Genomic DNA, 19,614 nt, shown 5'->3' on the forward strand with positions numbered 1-19,614 from the left:
ATTCCAGAAACAATAACCAAAATAGGAATTACTAAAAAGCCAAGGAAAGCAAAGCAAGATCACCCGAAAAGATGAGAAACAGAAAGGAATACCCTTAGAAAGCCGAATCCAGCCATCAGAGGACTGTGTCAACTCCATGGATTCCAGTGACACCAAGGTATCTGCAACATCAAATTTCAGCCAGGCATCCCGGGCCCTTGGTGGCCTATGACAGCAGCGCTCCTACAGAGTTCATTCTCTTACACCCTGATACCAAAGACATGCTACCTGTGAGTGGCTAACACAGTATCTGGCTGCCACAGGACTTGCGAGGAGTGACACCAAGTTTTCTCTCTCTAGTCAGCACACAGAAGTTACTTTGGGCTGCCTTTGCAGGAGAAGAGAGCAATCTCTTGCCATGCAGGGAGGGAGGGACGTGGTGTACTTCTAGCATCAAGTTACATGTGGTCAAGTCAGGTGATGACATACCTGCTCCCAGCCTGAATCGTCACCCTTCCTGAACGCTGTCACTGAAAGCTTGCTGCTATTGTGTTAGCTGATTCTTGCGAGCATTCCCTCCTGATGAGCTTCACATACATCAGGGCTTGGACAAGTCTTAGTGACGAGGGCATCAAAATTGCCATCTGGCCGCAGTGATCATCTGGACACTAGCTTTTCATTACACGTGAAACAATCTTTCCTGCAAGATATGAAGAAGGAGAGAAAACAATGCTCAGTCTCAACTGTCGGGAGGCACTCCTCTGCCTGAAAAATAGATAACCTCATTGCACATACTGCCAAAAGACAGCTAGACACTGTACCGTTCTGTACACTTGCACTGCGTTTGCAAGGATCTGACCAAGGAAAAAATGTTTCTTCTGCAGCTAGCTAAAACAGGGGCTTCTTTGAGAGAGCAACAGCATGCACACACTGCCTGCAAGCCCCCTGGCATCCTTCTGCTGTGCTTATGGAGCACCTGGAGCAAGCAGGCACTGACTGCATAGCTCGTGGGGGCTAACACTGCTCAGATAACAACCGAGGGGCGTGAAGAAATGTGGCAGGAGAAGCAGTGCATTCCTAACGCAGCAACAAAGACTGGAGCACTGCTCAGACAGGTAGCATGAGCTCCTTCATTAGCGGGTCACTGTTAACCCCATCCAGTCAGTGTCTGAGCAAAAATGAGGACTCTGCAAACTGCAGGAATATTTCCTGCTGGCTCAGCTATAGTCATTTATGCAGCTTTTAGGGCGGTTTGGTGGTTTTTTTCTTTCTTTTTACTGTTCCTTGCTTTTGGTGAGATGCTAATAATTCGTGCAAACTCCCCCCATACACAACCAATTGCCATCAGATGATGAGACAAAAGGCTGAGATAAGCCCCACTTCTAGCTATACACTGTTAAAACGTGAAAAGAAATCTGTTCAGAGATTTTGCGATGCATATGCATGCAACAAGAAAAGCAGAGGCAGGGAAAGAAGAGCTGGCTTGCATGGCAGCAGTGTGAACAATGAACAAGGGAAAAACACTTGGCTGTAACATTCACACCCGTCTCTCATCCCACCTAAGACCCAGAACACAACAACTTCAAAGTAATACTCTAACTGATCCGTACTGTATTGAGCCTCTAGACTGTCTCTGCTTCTCTGCTTCTGTAATTTAAGCTTCTTTTGTCTTGCTGTTCAGCAGGCAAACCTCACCCTAAGAAGACAAGACGCAAACTATGGGTGGAGTATGTATGTAGCCAAATTAGTAAAAAATGCCTTTGATATGAGACAACAAACAGATGTGAGGACGATGCTGTCTGAAATGGACCCATACTGACTTGAATATACGTACCAAAACACTAGAAATCACGTTGTTACCATATTGGAGTCTTTCCTGTTCCATCACTTAAGCCGTGTAGAAAGCTGATTCAAAGATCTGGAAGAGAAACACTCACCTATGGAGAGCAGGAGACAAATCCAGCCTAGTTCAGCTGCAGCTGAAAGCTGTCATCAGCCAAAGCCTCAGCACTTACCAGAATGCAAACAAAGCTATTCTTCATGCGTTCCTTTTTTAAGTTGAACACAATGCCTGCCATTAAAAAAAAGAATAACAATAAAAATAATCCTACCTGGCTTTTCTTGGAATCCAAAAACAGGAGAAAAATCACAGAAACGTGGTGGAATGACTCACACAGCTGGAGTGCTGTGATGGATGGCTAGCGACTTTTCAAAAGAGAGAGGCAAGGCAGGAAAGGCAGTGGTGCAGCCCTCTACGTTAAGAAAGAATGGGAATGTCTGGAAATGAACGATGGCCCATGATAGGGTTGAGAGCTTCTAGGGTCAGAATAAAAGCAAAGGCCAGTAAGACTGACGTTAGCGTGGGAGTGTGCTACAGGCCACCAACCAGGATGAAGTGGTGGGCAAGACACTTTAGAGACAAGCCGCATGAGGTCTCAAGCTCAGAAGGGGCCAGAAGATGATCCTGGTAGCTACAGACCTACGGTGTCCTAACCTCGGTGCCAGGGTAGGTTATGGGATGGATAACGTTGCGATTCATTACAGGTCAACCAGGGGATCAGGCCCGGTCACAATGAGTTGACGAATGGGAGATCCTGTTTGACACAAGAACTCGCCCCACGCCACCATGGCCAGAGGAGACTCCAGCAGCAGCAGCAGCAGGAGCAGATCCCGTGGAGGGAGGAAGCAGGGGCAGCTGGGCCTGCTGTGCACATACACAGATAGACATGTAGATACCTTGTCACTGCTCTTCTGCCTCCACTTTTCTGGGGACTGGGAGTTTTTGTCTTCACACAGGAACTTCGCCACAGCAGCATTTTCCAGTCCGTGGCACCTTGATCCCAGGATGTGCTCCGCACCGTGCTTCTAGGGCATCAACATCTGCTGTCGCACAAAGGCCCCTGAAAGGAAAAGCACCCTTGCACGTTTGCACTGCTCCACACTCCCCAGAACTGTCTCTCAAATCTCACATAACACAGACTCTCTCAGACTCTTGGCTGCAGCCCAATAGCACAGCATCCCCTCTCTCACCCCCTCTCATGAGCCAAGAGGCCATAGTTTGTGTCCCTTTTTAAGCTTTACAGACACAATCAGGCAAGAACTTCGGTTTGCCCATCCTGCAGCCAGGAATGCTCCAACCTGAGGGGGGAGTGGCCGTGAGAGCAATGTCTCTGTGCAAGTGCAGCTCGTTCCTCCCCTCTGACAGGGGCAGAAGGAGGGAGGCAACAGACAAAAGCAGAAAGCGTCTGCATATCCCTAGTGGCTCTAATTTCCTGCCTCACGCTGGGAAACGAGCTGAGTCGCTGGGCCTCTCCGTTAGGCTTAGCTCTGCAGCTCGGACATCATCTTTACACTCAGCTGTTCCTGGGCATAATGCTCCACACAATGACCCTGCAGAGCCCAAAGGCCTGCCTGCCTGCTGTCACTCACCTGGAGGTTGCAGGGTGCTGTGCCTCTTGGCTGGACCTGCTGCTGCTAGCTGTCACTTGCAAGACACTGAGAGGCCACCTGCTTGGAACTGCAGGCAACAAACACAAACGAGAAAAAAGGAAGGAAGAAAGGATTCTTTCATGTCACAGGCTTTCACAGGCTTCATTAAAACACATTCTGCTGTGGAGCACAGCTGCAAGCATTTCACCTGGGCAAAAAACGGGTGGAGCCTGGCTCCAGCCCTCCCCACCCTCGTTTAAGGGCTGCCTGTCTAAGGGGAAGAATCTCTACTGGGAGATCTGCTCTGTGCTCATACTTTCTGAGTCCTGTTCTTCAGAAAGGGCTCTTTGTTTACTAGCTTGAGTCCTTCCCCACTCATAGGAAAATTAAAACACAAGAAAGCCGCTGGATCAGCTACTGCCTTTCACTACAGTTACCATTTTAGGTTATGGATCAAGGTTGAACTGTACAGAGGGAGTGCAGCCACAAGGCTCTGGCTGTGCCAAGCCTCCCACGTGCCCGGGCCCCAAAGCAGCCCCAACTGTGCCTGGTCCTCCTCCATCCTGGGCCCCAAAGCAGCCCCAACTGTGCCTGGTCCTCCTCCATCCTGGGACCACAGGCAGCCCCAACTGTGCCAGGTCCTCCTCCATCCTAGGCCCCAAGGCACAGGCTGTGCCTGGGCTCCCTTTCGTCTGGGCCCAGACAAGGCCTCAACTGTGCCTGCTCCAGCCCGGGCCCCAAATCTGCCCCATCTGTGCCAGGCCCCACTCCAGCCCAGGCCCAAAAGCAGCCCCAACTGTGCCTGCTCCTCCTCCATCCTGGGCCCCAAAGCAGCCCCAACTGTGCCTGGCCCCCCTCCATCCTGGGCCCCAAAGCAGCCCCAACTGTGCCTGGGTCCTCCTCCATCCTAGGCCCCAAAGCCTGGGCTGTGCCGGGGCTCCCTCTGGTCTGGGCCCAGAGGAGGCCTCAACTGTGCTAGGCCCCGCTCCAGCTCGGGCCCCCCCAGTGCAGCCCCAACTGCACTGGTCCTCCTCCATCCTGGGCCCCAACACAGCCCCAACTGAGCCTGCTTCTCCTCCATCCTGGGCCCCCCCAGTGCAGCCCCAACTGCACCTGGTCCTCCTCCATCCTGGGTCCCGAGGCTCTACCTGTGCCTGGGCCTCCTTCCTTCTGGGCCCACACGAGGCCTCAACTGTGCCAGGCCCCCTCCAGCCTGGGCCCCGAGGCCACCACTGTGCTGGACCACCCTCCGGCACAGGCCCTGCCCCAAGCCCTGCCCCCTGTGGACAGCTCTGCTCTTTGCCTGCTTGGTTTTTGTTCTCTCTTCACTCTGCCAGGTTAACTGGATGAGTTTCAGTGGGACCGAGTGTCGGGTCCTGCATTTTGGTCACAACAAGCCCAGGCGTCCCCCCAGTCCTCCTTGGGGAGGAGTGGCTGGAAAGCTGCCTGATCCCTGAAAGGGACCTTGGTGTGCTGACGGACAGGTGGCTGAAGATGAGCCAGCAGTGTGCCCAGGTGGCCAAGAAGGCCAATGGCATAACCACAATTCCTGGCTCAGGAATGGTGTGGTGAGCAGGACTAGGGAAGTCATCCTGCCCCTGGACTCGGCACTGGCGAGGCCTCACCTCGAGTCCAGTGTTCAGTTTTGGGCACCTCAGCACAGAAGGGCCGTTGAGGTGCTGAAGCAGGTTGAAAGAAGGGCAACAAGGCTGGGGAAGGCCTTGGCCAATATGCCCTCTGAGGAGTGACTGAAGGAACTGGGGCTGTTTAGTGTGGGGAAAAGGAGGCTGAGGGGAGACCTGATGGGCTGGCTCCCTATTCCACCCAGGGAGCTGGTTCAGTCACCATCCCTGAATGTGTTGAAAACCAGGTGGTGCTCGGGGACATGATTGAGCAGGGGCTCGTTAGAGTTAGGCTGGTATGGTTAGGTTGTGCTTAGACTTGAGGGTCTTTAAGGTCTTTGTGGCGACAAAAACTGCAACCATCTCAAGCCTGGGGGAAAGGGGCTGACCCCAACGGTCACGCAACCCCCCTGGGGGGAGGGGCTCCCCTAACTGCCACTCTCCAGCTGTCATGGCAGGTAAGGCAGCAGGCTTCCCCTGCTCCCATGCTTCAGCTGGCCCCAGCGCTCCAGATCCCACCCCTGTGCCCCAGATCCCACCCCTGTAACCCCGATATCACCCCTGTAACCCAGAGCTCACCCCAGTGTCCCAGATCCCACCCAGCGTCCCAGATCCCAGCCCTGTAAGCCCGATCTCAGCCCTGTGCCCCAGATCGCACCCCAGCGCCCCAGAGCTCACCCCAGAGCCCACTTTGGCCTTTCCCCACAGAGAGAATCCCTCGAGGAGCGCTGACGGTGCCTCTGACGCCCGACGCCATTTTCTCTGAAGCGACTGTGCCGCCACCGGACCCCGCCTGGATGCAGCCCACCATCCGCGGACCGATGCCGGTACCACCCCAAGCCCCTCCCTGTCCCCACTGCCACCTACCTGGCGCCTCAGGCCTCTGTCTGGCCTGGGGTACCAGGTGTCTGGGGACAGCAGCGCGGCTCCCCCCTGGGGGGCTGCCCCCAACTGGGGCTCCACTGCCACCTGGGGGCCTGCCCCCCAACTGGGGGGCTGCACTTACGGTGCTGCAGCTGCTACCTGGGGGGCTGCACCCAGCTATGGCTCCCCCCACTGCCCCCGCTCACTGCTGGGGACATCCCCTGCTGGCAGGGACGCTGCCGCCCCCAGCAAGCCGATGGGGCTGTGGCCTGGGGCCGTGTTCCACGGGGAGCCCCCGCAGCCCGCAGGCACCTGCCTGCCGCAGGCCCCCGGCCGCCCCGGCCCCCCGCCAGTTCTTTTGCAGGTACCACCACTGCAGGAGCAGGTGCTCCCCGTGCCCTGCACCCTGCCCGCCACCTGGGAGTCGCCGATGGAGCCCTTTCAGGACGCCGTGGTGCTCACGGAGGACCAGGGGCACCCAGCGCCCACCGACGGGTGCCCCCATCCCGCCACGGCTCCGCTCGGCTGCAGCACCGCAGCGCTGGACTCAGGGGGTGAGTTTGGGGGCTGCGGGGCGTGCGGCAGGCTGTCCGCACCGGGTGGCTGTGGGAAAGCTGGCATTGCCCCACTGGGGATGTCCTTGCTTTTCCAGCAGCCACAGCGAGCGCAGACATCCCGGAGGACGTGGCGGACATCCAGCATCTCCTGGCATGGCTCAACGACGGTGAGTTTGGGGGCAGCAGAGCTGGCGGGGGGTTGCTGGCACCCACCCACCCACCCACCCACACTGGGTGTGGGAAAGAAAGCTGGCATTGCCCCACTGGGCATTTTCTGCCTTTTCCAGAAGTGACATCCAAGACAGGCATCCTGTACGACGACGCAGACATCGATGACCTGCTCACGTGGATCAACAACGGTGAGTCTCTCTCGGAGGGGCAGCAGAGCTGCTGGGGGGGTGTCTGCACGGAGTGGGCGTGGGAAAGCCGGCATTGCCATTGCCCCGCTGGGCATTTTCTGCCTTTTCCAGAAGAGACACCCAGCACCCACAGACTTGACAACGATGATGTGGAAATGGACCGTTTGCTCACCTGGATTGACGGTGAGACTGTGCTCCGCAGAGGTGACCCCCAGAGGTGGCTGCCTGCACCGAGTGGCTGTGGGAAGGCTGCCATCATCCTTCGGGGGGATGTTCTTGCTTTTTCAGAAGCGGCTCTGGAGGTCCCCCAGCACAAGCAGGACCTGCCCGGTGTCACAAGAGAGGGGACCAAAGCCACTGCAAACAGCTGCCAAACGCAAGAGCTGATGCAGCGCATCACTGCCACGGAGCCACTGAGCCCTGATGTCTCCAGCAGCCTCGACTCCTCTTCTTCCGGCACAGAGCACTCGGACTCCTCCGGGGCCAGCAGGGAGCTGAGCAACGAGACACATCCTGAATCAGGGCTCCTCAGCAACTCGCTCTGCTGGCAGCCAGCATCCCCTGAGCTGCCCGTGCCGACGCCCCTGGCTGCCCCTGCGCCTCCGTCGCCCCGCACTGCACATCTGATGGAAGAGGCGCGGCGGAGGCAGCCCCGGGTGGTTCTCACCCGCCTGGCACTGCCGACCCCCCTGGCTGCCCCCGCACCTCTGCTGCCCCGCACTGCACGTCTGATCCAAGAGGTGCAGCGGAGGCAGCCCCGGGTGGTTCTCACCCGCCTGGCACTGCCGACCCCCCCTGGCTGCCCCCGCACCTCTGCTGCCCCGCACTGCACGTCTGATCCAAGAGGCGCGGCGGAGGCAGCCCCGTGGGGTTCTCACCCGCCTGGCACTGCCACCCCGGATGCATCCTCCTGCCGGCTGGCAGACATGCACCACGAGGACAGCACCGAGCCAGCCAAGTGCCCAGCGCCCGCCTGCACCACCACTAACAGCAAGAGCACCGGGCACGAGCAGCACACTGGCAGCGGCCCAGCCACAAAGAGGAAGCTGCCGCGCTGCCACGATGGCCCAGGCCACAAACACCCGGCGCTAGGCCAAGCTGGCTGTGTCAGCACGGTGGGCGGGCAGCAGGAGGACTGTGCCCTGATGGGGTGCCCATCACAGCCCAACAGCGGCTCGAGCGGGAGCGCACCAAGAAACCGGCCCACTTGCTGGAGCAGGAGACGTGGCCATAGCCGACCAAGACGGCTCCCTGGAGCCCTGGGCTCCTCGCTGGCCCCCACCATGCCCAGAGAGCAGCGGCAGTGTTCCGGGGGCACCAGCACCGGCCCCAGCCCTACCCCTCCAAAACTGGGCTGTCCACAAACGGCATCTTGGGCTGGGGCAATGCGGGACTTTGAAGCTGATGGACCGCCAAAGGGTTGGACTGTCAAAGCTTTGGGCTGGGAAAAGAAGGCTGGGGGGTGGGAAGAGGGTGGGGAGGGGATGGTTGCGGGGTGGGGAATGGGTGGGGGGAGGGAATTTGGGGTGGGAACTCTTTGGGTGAGAACTTGGGGTGGGAATTCTTGGGGTGCTGGGATCTTTTTGGGGTTGGAAATGAAATGGCTGTACTGTGATATTGTTGGGGTGGGAATCCGGGGTGGGGGGAGGGAACTTTTGGGGTGGGAATTCATGGGGTGTTGGGATCTTCCTGAGGTTGGAAATGGCTGTACTGAGATATTGTTGGGGTGGGAATCCGGGGTGGGGGGTGGGAATTTGGTGCTGGAATTCTTAAGGCACTGGGATCTTTCTGAGGTTAGAAATGAAATGGCTGTACTGTGATATTGTTGGGGTGGGAATCCGGGGTGGGGGGAGGGAATTTGGGGTGGGAACTCTTGGGGTGGGAATTCATGGGGTGTTGGGATCTTCCTGAGGTTGGAAATGGCTGTACTGAGATATTGTTGGGGTGGGAATCCGGGGTGGGGGGTGGGAATTTGGTGTTGGAATTCTTAAGGCACTGGGATCTTTCTGAGGTTAGAAATGAAATGGCTGTACTGTGATATTGTTGGGGTGGGAATTTGGGGGTTGGGAAACTGCTGGGGTGAGAAATGGCTGCCGTGGGAGATGGTTGGCATCAAAAATTATTGGACACCGTAACTGCTGGCACTGAAGATGGGGGGGAGGGGGAGGGAATTCTGTGGGGTGGCAATTCTGGGGGAGAAATTGTACTCTGATCACGTTACACTCCCAAGTTGTTGGAATTTGGAGGAAGGAACTGTTGGGGTGGGAATTTGGGGGGCTGGGAGGTTTTCTGCAGAGGGAGGGAACTATTGGTGGGAGGGAGCGGGGGGGAAGCGGGGAGGAGGGTGGGTGGTGAGCAATTGATTGCGGGGTGGGAGCTGGGGGGTGGGAAATTGAGTAGAGGGTGGGAATTTTAGGGGGTGGGATCAGAAACAATTGTTAGGGTGGGAAATGGTTGGGAATATAATCATTTATTTGCTGTTTTGTACGTTAAATTATTAAACGTATGGCGTTCGCTTTCCTACACCTCTGCCTGCAGTCGTTTGTGCAGCACCAAAGCCCCCCCCCGTGCCCACCTCCGGGGATGCTGGGGTGGCTGCAGCGAGCCAACAGCTCCTCCACTCTGAAAATCTCCATCTCCATCGCTGCTGTCAACGCCTCTGTTGCCTTGTGCTGTTCCTGGGGAAGGAGATGGTCACGCAGTGAGCAGTGGGTGTGTTGAGCTGGGGGCACTGGGCAGTACTGGAGGCACTGGGAAGCCCACTGCAGGGCACTGGGGGGCACTGAGTTTGCACAAGAAGACTCTAGACAATACTGGGAGGCAATGGGAGCTTAAGTGGGGAGCTAAGCAATCCATTTCTCCCGTGGTGGAGACTTTCTCCTTGGGGCTGACCCCCCCCACCCCCAGCATTGCTTGACTCTGCCCTGGGCGCTGTGGTCCACGCATTCCCACCCTGATGCTGTCTCTCAGTGACACATTTGTCACCCACAGACTCACCGTGGGTCCTGAGCTGGGCTGGGGGGTGTCCTGTGAAAGCAACCCCAGTGACAGCCCTGAGCCCTATACGGCACACAGCCCGGAAAACCACCTTTCATGCTGCCAAGATCAGCTTCAGCTCATCACCCTGGGACTCCAGCGGGGGGCTCTGTGGAAGCTTCCCCTGTTTCCAGCTGCTGCTACCCCGTCCTTGTTGACCATGCTTCATGCTCTGGCATACACCTGGAAAGGTGAACTCTGCCATGGCCTAGGAAGAGCTCTGCTCTTTCTTTCTTAGCAATGCCTCTGAACATCTTGAAAGCCAGGAGGAAGAGGCCATGACTGAAAGTCAGAGAGATTCTGGCAGCACAAGGGACCGTTTCACAAGAACAAGCTCCACACAGTCTACGGCAACACCATTTCTTAGCTGCTCTCCTCCCTGCCCCAGTGGCGGTCACACTTCATCATCTCCACTTGACAGGCTGGAGCAGCACCAAGTTGTACTGATGGGTTTCTGAAGGCCCTTTTAACCTCCAGAGGGAAGAAAACAGCCCGAACAAAAAGGGGGCAGCGGGGCTCTCCCTAGGACACCACTGGTCTCAGCAGAGTTCACAGGGACTTCAAACGCACAAAGCACCCACAAAAGCATCCCAACAGCCCCAACAAGGAAGCAAAACAAACCCAGGACGCTCTGCAGGGCTCCCAGCTCTTAGTAGCTCACACCTGCTCCGTGGACACAGCATGCACAGAAACCGCACCTCCCCTCTTCCCCATTTCTCCCCCTGCCATTTCTACAGCCATTTACACACACTGGGGAAAGGCAGCGTAAGGCTCGTGGAGAAGACTGGGTGGACATGACATTTCTCACTCCCCTGCTGCCAGAGCACTGCTCGCCTAGAGAACGACTATTTCTCAAACAAGCACCAACCAAGCACGGCAACAAACAACTGAAATGGCACTTGCCCAGCAAAACAACCAGCCTGCCCAAAGACCTCTCCTCAGAGACTTGCCCAGAAGGCCACAACCATTACTCCCACGTGGCAGGCTTACTCACAGAACAGCAGCCTTCTCGTCACCGTGCATCACCAGGACACAAGCAGCCTGCTGGGGCAAGGAAGGCAATCTCTCCTCAGCATCTCACCACACACGTTCCCTCCGCACTGCTTTCCTGCACAGATACAAGGACAAAAGCCTCACTTCATCCGAGCAACGACTGGCAGCAACTCCACAAATCCTCCACGCCAAAGCAGCTCCTGCAGATGCACAACGGAGTCCTCCGCAAGGAACACGAGCTTATGCTGCAGCCTCTGGAGAAGCAAGCTGCCTTTGTGGTGCTTGCTCGGGAGGCCTCCTTTGCATCACCTCTCAGCCACAGCAGGAGAGCTTTTCTTCTCCATATCCATGCACCTCGGTACCTTTTCCCAAGTTCCAAAAAGCCAAGGAAGGCAAAGCAAAATCACCTGAAAAGCCGAGAAACAAAGAGGAACACCCTGAAGGAGGGAGAAAAGAGTTCCAAGAATGGGAAAGGGAAAAGTATCAATCACCACATCGGAACAAAACCAAGGTATTGCAACACAGGAGCAGCAATAAAGCAAGACTGACAAAAGAATGGCAAACAACAAGGAAAACAGAGCAAAGCAAAACAAAGACACGAAATACAAGAGTCCAGCACATGAACTCAAGACAGCATCATGGCAAAGCAAGGAAGCCAAACACAGGAAAACAGGCCCACTGCCCCGCCACAGGCATACACTGATCTAGATCACTCCGTGACAGCCAGCTAACACAAACGGGAAGGAAGTAGGAAAGCAGTCTTTTTGGACTTCACAGGCTTTCCGCCTCCTCAAATCTTGTTCTGCTCAGGAGCAAAAAGAGGGAAGCAATTCACCTGGATGACAAAGGGGTGCAGCCTGGTTCCACCCCTCCCTCACCTCATTTCAGGGCTGGCTGCCCCAAGGGAAGGATCACTGCTTCAAATTCTGCTCTTGTTGAGTAGGGTGTGAGCCCTCCTCCTCACAAAGGGGTAAGCAGTTCCATCTTCATTTACTGGACTGAGTCCCTTCCGCTCCCTGGGTAAGGGAAAACTGTGCCTGTGATAGCCTTGGTCTACAGTTGCCATTCTGGGTTAACCAGTGGTACACTTCCGTCGGAGGCCTGGGTCAAAGGAGGTCCCTAAGGGCCAGCTGGGTCTGGCCCCTCTGGCTTCAAGCAGCAGAAAGGCTTACAGTAGCAGCTGATAGCCGACGGGGGATACCACTCTGTGTAGAAATGGGGGTACTCAGAGCTGCGTGAACTCCTTGGACAGGCCAAACAGCGTGGAGGTCACTTCTACTGGTAGCTGTGCAATTCAGGAATGAAGTCTGTTGCTCAGCTCGGACGCCTGACAGCATTTTGTGTGCTCCAGCAGCTTTACTCTGAGCAATGTATTGCTGTCAGGCAGCCTGGGGTTTCTTTACCACTACCTCAGCAGGAACAAGACTAGAAATACGGTCTGTAAGTGCACTGCAGTTGAACAGAAAATGGTCTGGTTTGGCTGTAAGAATAGTGTATTTGAGGGATTTTGGGTGGATGTGGGCTAACAGGACAACTTCTGTTGGTGACTGGTTTCTGGGAAGGAGAAAAATTACACTGGTTTTAGGGAATCAGCCCGGGATTCAAGCGACTCTCACTGAGAAAAGGGAAAAGGGAAAGCTTCTGTGGGTAAGAACATTATTTGGCGAGCTGTTGTAAGAGCGATGGAAATCTCTCTTGTTGTAATAAGAGATGGAAAAAAGCAGGGGAGTTACCTCGTAGGAAAAAAGAGCTCAGGGAGCTTGAGACAGTGTCTCAGAAAAGGCGTGCTTTTGCTTAGCATTGCTCTGTGTCTGAGTTTTCCTTGCTATTTGTGCATGAAGCCCTCAGATGGGAAACCCAGCCTCCCCCTCCAAGTGAGGACATTGCCCTAGCAGCCCCTGGGGCTTGGCCTGAAAGGAAGGGAAAAAAAACCAACAACCAACCAAAGCAGTGCAATGCAAAGCAACAGAGAAAGAAGCATAAAAGAAAAGATGTTAAATAGCAAGAGGAAAAGCAAAGAAAAACCACACGACATGGAAAGAACAAAGACAAAGACAACTCTCGGGATGGAATCAAAGAATGCCCTCAGGCATCTGTCCCCTCCCCTGAACCTTCCTACGTCCCAAGAGTTTCTGCCCGGTGGGACCACGTGCAGGACAGCAGGCTTTGGCTTGATGGGCTGCAAGGCCAAAAAAGGGCGGCTCCAGGCCCCCCAGAGGATGTCACAGCTGACATCACCCACGCTCCTGGAACCTTTGTGCTGTTACAATCAGTTTCCATGACGATGACGGGCCCTCCACAAGGACAGCGGGCAGATGTTGACAGGCACCTCAGCTGGGAGATGCACTGCCCGCAGCCGCTCGCCGTGCCCTGGGGCTGAGAGCAGCCCTGGCAGAAGACAAGCTCGGCCTCATCCCCTGCTGGATTACGGTTAAGTGCTACTATTTAGTCTTACTACTAACTGCGGACCGTTACCCTTTGGCATCAGATGGTCGGGTTACTGCATTAGATAAGGCTTCACGTGGAAATGCTACCAAGTTCAGTCAGGGCAAAGGCTTAAGGAAAACCCCTAGGGATTGGCTTAAAGGTTACTGTTAGAGGCTAGCGTTTAGGATGAAGAGTTACCATAGTAGGTTAGGATGAAGGGCTTCCCTTCAGTGACAGGTCAACGGTTACCACATTGGATTAGAGCGAAGGATTCGCACTTCGGTTATGGTTAAGGGCTACCCTTTGGTTTTAGGACTGAGGGTGGCCCTTACTTGATGAGGGCTAACCCTATCCCTGTTGCATTTACAGAAAAGGCTTAAGGGCTACCCATTAGTGGGGTTAAACATTACCTGTGTGTATGGCAAACAGATTGTAAGGCAAATAGGTAAAGGAGCAGAGAGAGAATTGCCTTTCCAAAGGAGGAATGAAATACAAAGCTTACCCGTACCCTGGGCGCGCAGAACAGCTCCACTAAGGGTGACCTCCAGAGAGAGAGCCTTCCTCCTTGGGAGTCAGCCCTTACATGGGGTCTAGCAGGGCTGCAGCCAGGGTCCACCCCTTCCGGTCACTCAGGTGAAACTGCCATCACCTGTGCCCCTGCAGCTGACTCAGCACTCGCCTCAGGTGGTCAAACAGAGGGTCAGGCTGTGATTATACAGTTCCCATACACCTGTGTGGTTCAGACTTGTCGTTTATACATTTGGATTAGTGTTAGGAGCTACAATTTCTAGTACAAGAGAAAGGAAAAGAAACGCTACTGGGAAAAAAATACAGTGCAAAGAAGTGAACAGCAAAAAAAAAAAAAAAAAGAGCACCAAACTGAAAAAAAGAACAAAGAAAAACCCCACGCACATCAAAGAAAGCCAATAACAATACATGAAACAACAACAAACACCAAATTCAAAAACAAGCAACCAACGCTAACAGAACAGAATACACTCTCACGGAAAAGCAAAGATGACAACAGAGTGTGGGAGAGGCAAAAACTCAGCATCTATGCCTGGGAAGATGACACAGAACAATCTACATACACCAATGCCGAGAAAATGGGGCAATAGGCCCGCATGGATCCAGCCAGCTGGAGAAAAAGCCACAAGAGCACCACAAGGGAAGAGGCAAGGAGGCCCAGGAGGCGTGGACCCACCTGGGAAACTCCAAGGAGCTGCAAATGCATCAAGCACGGCAGGAAAGCCCAGAGAGGAGGCTGCAGTTCAAGAAGCCAGAAAGGAACAGACAGAACAGAACAATCAAGGGAGAGAGCACATCAGGTAAGTGAAGGCAAAGGAAGAGCAAGGCCGGGGCAAGGGGACAAGGAAGGCAAAGCCAGGTAAGGCAACCAAGAATGAAGAGCAAGGGAGAAACTCCAAGCAAAGCCAAGAACCATCCTCTGAAAAGGCAAGGAATGCTCTCCTCTGGGAGGAAGAAGCTAATGCAAAGAAAAGGAACAGCTAAGACAAAGAGCCAACAAAACAGACACAAAGACAATGGAAAGCAAAGCAAAAGGCGCACTACTGAAAAGCAATAGGGGAAAAACAACCAAGCAAGGAAAACAAAGCAAACAAAACAAGGTCACCATACTGTATTCCATTCATTTGCTTTACTCGTGTATATCGTGTCAAAGCAAAGAAACCAAACACAGTACAAAGAGAAAAGCACTCACCAATGCTTTGCACTGAAGAGAAGGAATAAATGAAAATTCACAAGCAATGCAAGGCAAAGACACAAAAGAAAAACCAAGGAGCAAAGCAAAGCCATTCCAGAAACAATAACCAAAATAGGAATTACTAAAAAGCCAAGGAAAGCAAAGCAATATCACCTGAAAAGATGAGAAACAGAAAGGAATACCCTTAGAAAGCCGAAATCCAGCCATCAGAGGACTGTGTCAACTCCATGGATTCCAGTGACACCAAGGTATCTGCAACATCAAATTTCAGCCAGGCATCCCGGGCCCTTGGTGGCCTATGACAGCAGCGCTCCTACAGAGTTCATTCTCTTACACCCTGATACCAAAGACATGCTACCTGTGAGTGGCTAACACAGTATCTGGCTGCCACAGGACTTGCGAGGAGTGACACCAAGTTTTCTCTCTCTAGTCAGCACACAGAAGTTACTTTGGCTGCCTTTGCAGGAGAAGAGAGCAATCTCTTGCCATGCAGGGAGGGAGGACGTGGTGTACTTCTAGCATCAAGTTACATGTGGTCAAGTCAGGTGATGACATACCTGCTCCCAGCCTGAATCGTCACCCTTCCTGAACGCTGTCACTGAAAGCTTGCTGCTATTGTGTTAGCTGATTCTTGCGAGCATTCCCTCCTGATGAGCTTCACATACATCAGGGCTTGGACAAGTCTTAGTGACGAGGGCATCAAAATTGCCATCTGGCCGCAGTGATCATCTGGACACTAGCTTTTCATTACACGTGAAACAATCTTTCCTGCAAGATATGAAGAAGGAGAGAAAACAATGCTCAGTCTCAACTGTCGGGAGGCACTCCTCTGCCTGAAAAATAGATAACCTCATTGCACATACTGCCAAAAGACAGCTAGACACTGTACCGTTCTGTACACTTGCACTGCGTTTGCAAGGATCTGACCAAGGAAAAAATGGTTTCTTCTGCAGCTAGCTAAAACAGGGGCTTCTTTGAGAGAGCAACAGCATGCACACACTGCCTGCAAGCCCCCTGGCATCCTTCTGCTGTGCTTATGGAGCACCTGGAGCAAGCAGGCACTGACTGCATAGCTCGTGGGGGCTAACACTGCTCAGATAACAACCGAGGGCGTGAAGAAATGTGGCAGGAGAAGCAGTGCATTCCTAACGCAGCAACAAAGACTGGAGCACTGCTCAGACAGGTAGCAGAGCTCCTTCATTAGCGGTCACTGTTAACCCCATCCAGTCAGTGCTGAGCAAAATGAGGACTCTGCAAACTGCAGGTAATATTTCCTGCTGGCTCAGCTATAGTCATTTATGCAGCTTTTAGGGCGGTTTGGTGTTTTTTTCTTTCTTTTTCTGTTCCTTGCTTTTGGTGAGATGCTAATAATTCGTGCAAACTCCCCCCATACACAACCAATCGCCATCAGATGATGAGACAAAAGGCTGAGATAAGCCCCACTTCTAGCTATACACTGTTAAAACGTGAAAAGAAATCTGTTCAGAGATTTTGCGATGCATATGCATGCAACAAGAAAAGCAGAGGCAGGGAAAAGAAGAGCTGGCTTGCATGGCAGCAGGTGAACAATGAACAAGGGAAAAACACTTGGCTGTAACATTCACACCCGTCTCTCATCCCACCTAAGACCCAGAACACAACAACTTCAAAGTAATACTCTAACTGATCCGTACTGTATTGAGCCTCTAGACTGTCTCTGCTTCTCTGCTTCTGTAATTTAAGCTTCTTTTGTCTTGCTGTTCAGCAGGCAAACCTCACCCTAAGAAGACAAGACGCAAACTATGGGTGGAGTATGTATGTAGCCAAATTAGTAAAAATGCCTTTGATATGAGACAACAAACAGATGTGAGACGATGCTGTCTGAAATGGACCCATACTGACTTGAATATACGTACCAAAACACTAGAAATCACGTTGTTACCATATTGGAGTCTTTCCTGTTCCATCACTTAAGCCGTGTAGAAAGCTGATTCAAAGATCTGGAAGAGAAACACTCACCTATGGAGAGCAGGAGACAAATCCAGCCTAGTTCAGCTGCAGCTGAAAGCTGTCATCAGCCAAAGCCTCAGCACTTACCAGAATGCAAACAAAGCTATTCTTCATGCGTTCCTTTTTTAAGTTGAACACAATGCCTGCCATTAAAAAAAGAATAACAATAAAAATAATCCTACCTGGCTTTTCTTGGAATCCAAAAACAGGAGAAAAATCACAGAAACGTGGTGGAATGACTCACACAGCTGGAGTGCTGTGATGGATGGCTAGCGACTTTTCAAAAGAGAGAGGCAAGGCAGGAAAGGCAGTGGTGCAGCCCTCTACGTTAAGAAAGAATGGGAATGTCTGGAAATGAACGATGGCCATGATAGGGTTGAGAGCTTCTAGGTCAGAATAAAAGCAAAGGCCAGTAAGACTGACGTTAGCGTGGGAGTGTGCTACAGGCCACCCAACCAGGATGAAGTGGTGGGCAAGACACTTTAGAGACAGCCGCATGAGGTCTCAAGCTCAGAAGGGGCCAGAAGATGATCCTGGTAGCTACAGACCTACGGTGTCTAACCTCGGTGCCAGGGTAGGTTATGGGATGGATAACGTTGCGATTCATTACAGGTCAACCAGGGGATCAGGCCCGGTCACAATGAGTTGACGAATGGGAGATCCTGTTTGACACAAGAACTCGCCCCACGCCACCATGGCCAGAGGAGACTCCAGCAGCAGCAGCAGCAGCAGGAGCAGATCCCGTGGAGGGAGGAAGCAGGGGCAGCTGGGCCTGCTGTGCACATACACAGATAGACATGTAGATACCTTGTCACTGCTCTTCTGCCTCCACTTTTCTGGGGGACTGGGAGTTTTGTCTTCACACAGGAACTTCGCCACAGCAGCATTTTCCAGTCCGTGGCACCTTGATCCCAGGATGTGCTCCGCACCGTGCTTCTAGGGCATCAACATCTGCTGGTGCACAAAGGCCCCTGAAAGGAAAAGCACCCTTGCACGTTTGCACTGCTCCCACACTCCCCAGAACTGTCTCTCAAATCTCACATAACACAGACTCTCTCAGACTCTTGGCTGCAGCCCAATAGCACAGCATCCCCTCTCTCACCCCCTCTCATGAGCCAAGAGGCCATAGTTTGTGTCCCTTTTTAAGCTTTACAGACACAATCAGGCAAGAACTTCGGTTTGCCCATCCTGCAGCCAGGAATGCTCCAACCTGAGGGGGGAGTGGCCGTGAGAGCAATGTCTCTGTGCAAGTGCAGCTCGTTCCTCCCCTCTGACAGGGGCAGAAGGAGGGAGGCAACAGACAAAAGCAGAAAGCGTCTGCATATCCCTAGTGGCTCTAATTTCCTGCCTCACGCTGGGAAACGAGCTGAGTCGCTGGGCCTCTCCGTTAGGCTTAGCTCTGCAGCTCGGACATCATCTTTACACTCAGCTGTTCCTGGGCATAATGCTCCACACAATGACCCTGCAGAGCCCAAAGGCCTGCCTGCCTGCTGTCACTCACCTGGAGGTTGCAGGGTGCTGTGCCTCTTGGCTGGACCTGCTGCTGCTAGCTGTCACTTGCAAGACACTGAGAGGCCACCTGCTTGGAACTGCAGGCAACAAACACAAACGAGAAAAAAGGAAGGAAGAAAGGATTCTTTCATGTCACAGGCTTTCACAGGCTTCATTAAAACACATTCTGCTGTGGAGCACAGCTGCAAGCATTTCACCTGGGCAAAAAACGGGTGGAGCCTGGCTCCAGCCCTCCCCACCCTCGTTTAAGGGCTGCCTGTCTAAGGGGAAGAATCTCTACTGGGAGATCTGCTCTGTGCTCATACTTTCTGAGTCCTGTTCTTCAGAAAGGGCTCTTTGTTTACTAGCTTGAGTCCTTCCCCACTCATAGGAAAATTAAAACACAAGAAAGCCGCTGGATCAGCTACTGCCTTTCACTACAGTTACCATTTCAGATTATGGATCAAGGTTGAACTGTACAGAGGGAGTGCAGCCACAAGGCTCTGGCTGTGCCAAGCCTCCCACGTGCCCGGGCCCCAAAGCAGCCCCAACTGTGCCTGGCCCCCCTCCATCCTGGGCCCCAAAGCAGCCCCAACTGTGCCTGGTCCTCCTCCATCCTAGGCCCCAAAGCCTGGGCTGTGCCGGGGCTCCCTCTGGTCTGGGCCCAGAGGAGGCCTCAACTGTGCTAGGCCCCGCTCCAGCTCGGGCCCCCCCAGTGCAGCCCCAACTGCACTGGTCCTCCTCCATCCTGGGCCCCAACACAGCCCCAACTGAGCCTGCTTCTCCTCCATCCTGGGCCCCCCCAGTGCAGCCCCAACTGCACCTGGTCCTCCTCCATCCTGGGTCCCGAGGCTCTACCTGTGCCTGGGCCTCCTTCCTTCTGGGCCCACACGAGGCCTCAACTGTGCCAGGCCCCCTCCAGCCTGGGCCCCGAGGCCACCACTGTGCTGGACCACCCTCCGGCACAGGCCCTGCCCCAAGCCCTGCCCCCTGTGGACAGCTCTGCTCTTTGCCTGCTTGGTTTTTGTTCTCTCTTCACTCTGCCAGGTTAACTGGATGAGTTTCAGTGGGACCGAGTGTCGGGTCCTGCATTTTGGTCACAACAAGCCCAGGCGTCCCCCCAGTCCTCCTTGGGGAGGAGTGGC

At 53.9% G+C, this 19,614-nt stretch overlaps 2 long non-coding RNA genes across 5 annotated transcripts; both read right to left on the reverse strand.

Moving 5' to 3' along the window:
- Nucleotides 1-364: 364 nt before the first annotated feature.
- Nucleotides 365-2,052, reverse strand: LOC121107761. The gene is made up of 3 exons (XR_005842185.1): nt 1,995-2,052; nt 1,814-1,916; nt 365-679 (listed from the first exon to the last, which is right to left on the reverse strand). It is a non-coding gene; the product is annotated as an uncharacterized LOC121107761 (long non-coding RNA).
- An 11,883-nt stretch (nt 2,053-13,935) lies between these two features.
- LOC121107762 lies at nt 13,936-17,365 on the reverse strand. 4 transcript variants are annotated; one of them, XR_006932221.1, is made up of 4 exons: nt 17,066-17,365; nt 16,885-16,987; nt 16,663-16,748; nt 15,151-15,757 (listed from the first exon to the last, which is right to left on the reverse strand). It is a non-coding gene; the product is annotated as an uncharacterized LOC121107762 (long non-coding RNA). The 4 variants fall into 4 exon arrangements; XR_005842187.2 differs by lacking the exon at nt 16,663-16,748 and adding an exon at nt 13,936-13,996 and having other exon boundaries at nt 15,172-15,757; nt 16,885-17,365; XR_005842186.2 differs by lacking the exon at nt 16,663-16,748.
- Nucleotides 17,366-19,614: the final 2,249 nt, after the last annotated feature.

Source organism: Gallus gallus, chromosome 28 (assembly GCF_016699485.2).
Source record: "Gallus gallus isolate bGalGal1 chromosome 28, bGalGal1.mat.broiler.GRCg7b, whole genome shotgun sequence".
Lineage (NCBI taxonomy): Eukaryota > Metazoa > Chordata > Aves > Galliformes > Phasianidae > Gallus > Gallus gallus.